At 47.3% G+C, this 3,426-nt stretch overlaps 2 pseudogenes; both read right to left on the bottom strand.

The window, feature by feature from the left end:
* Positions 1-1,104: 1,104 nt before the first annotated feature.
* Positions 1,105-1,637, bottom strand: LOC107181385 (annotated as a pseudogene).
* A 68-nt stretch (positions 1,638-1,705) lies between these two features.
* The window catches only part of LOC102761810, a 5,066-nt pseudogene continuing 3,345 nt past the window's right edge, over positions 1,706-3,426 (bottom strand).

Genomic DNA, 3,426 nt, shown 5'->3' with positions numbered 1-3,426 from the left:
AATAAAATTGATCCTGCCACTTTTTGGTGTACAGGAGGACACTCCAAACAACTACGCCACTCAGGCAGGGCTTTTTTAATTTTAAAAATAATGTGTTTTTAAAAATTATATACTTTACATTGAGCACTTCAGAAAATATAATTACAATGATTTCAAAGGGCAATCCTGCATTAAATAAATAGTTTCTATCATTACCTTCGATCAATGTCTAGAAATGTATGCGGACACGAAGTCAGCGAACAAATAAAATAGGCAAAATAACTATCTAAGCTACAAATCTCAGGGATGAGGAGAATACATGATCAGTTAAGTCACTTTGCCACTCTATTTTTTCAAATACATGATTCACATTGTTTTAATCAAATATGTCTCCACTCCAAGAGTTAAAGTAGACTGCTGATGCTAAAAACTTAAGGCTATGATCTTTGTTACCTTAAAAAAATTCAGGTTAGCACAAAGAAATTCATAAAGAAAATTTCAGGATTCTTTTCAGAGGCTTTTGGTACTTGTCCTACACTGGTGTACACAGAGGTTCAGGTAAGGCTAGGAAGTGTTTCCCATTGAAGACATGATCAAGAAAAAGATCAACTAGGCAGTCTCTAAACTAACTAGCCAACAAAAAGTTAAATAAAGGGTTCATGTTAGTAATTAACCATGTTTTGAAAGCCTTAGCCAAAGTTATAAAACAAAAAACTCCCAAAACACTTAGAGAAATATTAATGAATGCAAACATAATTGATTTTTGCCTTCTATACATTAAAGTAGACTGCTGATGCTAAAAACTTAAGGCTATGATCTTTGTTACCTTAAAAAAATTCAGGTTAGCACAAAGAAATTCATAAAGAAAATTTCAGGATTCTTTTCAGAGGCTTTTGGTACTTGTCCTACACTGGTGTACACAGAGGTTCAGGTAAGGCTAAGAAGTGTTTCCCATTGAAGACATGATCAAAGAAACAGATCAACTAGGCAGTCTCTCAACCTACTAGCCATCAAAAAGTTAAATAAAGGGTTCATGTTAGTAATTAACCATGTTTTGAAAGCCTTAGCCAAAGTTATAAAACAAAAAACTCCCAAAACACTTAGAGAAATATTAATGAATGCAAACATAATTGATTTTTGCCTTCTATACATAATTGCTTGAAATGCCAAAAATGAGCTCGTCTGTGGTTCTTTTGAGAAGCTGCAGGTGCACGTGAGATGATCTACTGCGTTGCCCTCTCAAAGTATTCTTTGAAAGCAGTCGGATGCGGCTTGATCGTAGGAGAACCCGGGGTCCAGTTTGCTGGGCAGATTCTCCATGTTCTCCCACAAACCGGAATGCTTTCACCAGGCGGAGGCTTTCTTCCAGGCTTCTGCGCACTGGGAGGTCATTGCCACTCATATGCTTGATAACTCCTTTGGGGTCAAGGATGAAGAGACCTCTTAGTGCAAGACCAGGACCTTCTCGCAGCACACCGTGGTCTTGGGAAATCTGCTGAGTCAAATCTGACAACAGTGCCACGTTCATGTGGCCCAAACCGCCCTTCTTCTTCCATGTGTTGATCCAGGCAAGATGCTGAAGTGGGAATCCCCGGAAACTGCCCAGCTTCCCAGTTCACAGCATGAAACTACATAATTGATTTTTGCCTTCTATACATAATTGTCTTGAAATGCCAAAAATGAGCTCACCTGTGGTTCTTTTTGAGAAGCTGCAGGTGCAGTGAGATGATCTACTGCTTTGCCCTCTCAAAGTATTGTTTGGAAGCAGTCGGATGCGGCTTGATTGTAGGAGAACCCGGGGTCCAGTTTGCTGGGCAGATTCTCCATGTTCTCCCACAAACCGGAATGCTTTCACCAGGCGGAGGCTTTCTTCCAGGCTTCTGCGCACTGGGAGGTCATTGCCACTCATATGCTTGATAACTCCTTTGGGGTCAAGGATGAAGAGACCTCTTAGTGCAAGACCAGGACCTTCTCGCAGCACACCGTGGTCTTGGGAAATCTGCTGAGTCAAATCTGACAACAGTGCCACGTTCATGTGGCCCAAACCGCCCTTCTTCTTCCATGTGTTGATCCAGGCAAGATGCTGAAGTGGGAATCCCCGGAAACTGCCCAGCTTCCCAGTTCACAGCATGAAACTCATGGGCTTTGTCCCTGAAAGCAGTAATTTCTGGAGGACACACAAAGGTGGAATCCAGATGATAGAAGAATAACACCAAATACTTCCCTGTAAGGTCACCAAGGCTTAATTCTTTGAACTCTCCTTCAACAAGGGCTGTACTCTTCAAATAGGCTGCATGCTGGGTGGTGGCAGGAGCATGGGGAACTGTATGAGGAACTGGTGCTAAAGGCAAATTTTGCTCGACTGGAAGCAGACCTTAATACATTTGTCAAGCCTGTTCTTCATGAAGCAGCAGGCCTGAGGGCTGCAGAGGCAGAGATGCCCCAAGGAATGGAACGCATATGTCTGCCAACCGTAGCCCAGAGCAACCTTCCCACCCCAACCACTATCTTCAGGGACGGTGAAGTGGCCTGGACAACTCTTTCTTCCACAGCATTTGCTGGAGCAACACGACTGGGTCTGAACGCACTTTTGAGGTGGTTCACTTATGTACGAAGCAAGTTGTTGGCTATGTCTCTTCACAGGAACGTCTCCATGGGGCCACTTGCTCTTCCTGACAGCTGAATTTCAAGTCAAGCTTCAAAGTATTGTGCTCAGATCTCAAGATTCCCAAGAACCCACCAGGGAGCCAGCGAGTCCAATGCAAAAGCGAAGAGTCCTTCATTTCGAACTAGTTCGGCTCCCCGACCACACTCACCGATGCAACGGTAAACCCAGTGGCCGAGAGAGACCGAAGCCTGATGGGACTGTGGGTTTTATAGGGGGGTGGAGTGAGGGCAGGAGAGGGGACTGTGGGCCCCACCATTGGTGAGGGTGCAGTCCTCGCCCCCCCCACCCCCAGGGCGAGCTGAACCCGGGCTCCAGGGGCCAGTCCGGTTGCCGGGGGTCCAGCAGATCGGCCAGTTCCAGCCCAGACAGGAAGTCCATGTCCTTCATCTCATCCCCGGGGGCGCCGGCAATCGCCTCCTTAGGCAACCTGGTGGCCCCCCCGCCCCGGTGCAGTCCTCGCCGCCCCCTCCTCCCCAGGGCAAGCTGAACCCGGGCTCCAGGGGCCAGTCCGGTTGCTGGGGGTCCAGCAGATCGGCCAATTCCAGCCCAGACAGGAAGTCCATATCCTTCGTCTTGTCCCCGGGCGATCGCCTCCTTAGGCAACCTGGTGGCCCCCAGCTCCCGGGAAGTCACCATATTGATGCCGAACTTAGGGCAGACCCGATCGGCATAGCACACTACAGCCCAGAACTCCTGGGCTCAAGCGATCCTCCAGCCTCAGCCTCCCGAGTAGCTGGGACTACAGGCGCACGCCACCGCGCCTGCCGCTGCCGTTGAGG

This window comes from Myotis davidii, unplaced genomic scaffold, assembly GCF_000327345.1.
Source record: "Myotis davidii unplaced genomic scaffold, ASM32734v1 scaffold331, whole genome shotgun sequence".
Classification (NCBI taxonomy): domain Eukaryota; kingdom Metazoa; phylum Chordata; class Mammalia; order Chiroptera; family Vespertilionidae; genus Myotis; species Myotis davidii.
The sequence above is the reverse complement of the archived record's forward strand: the minus strand, read 5'-3'. Positions and strand labels throughout refer to the sequence as shown.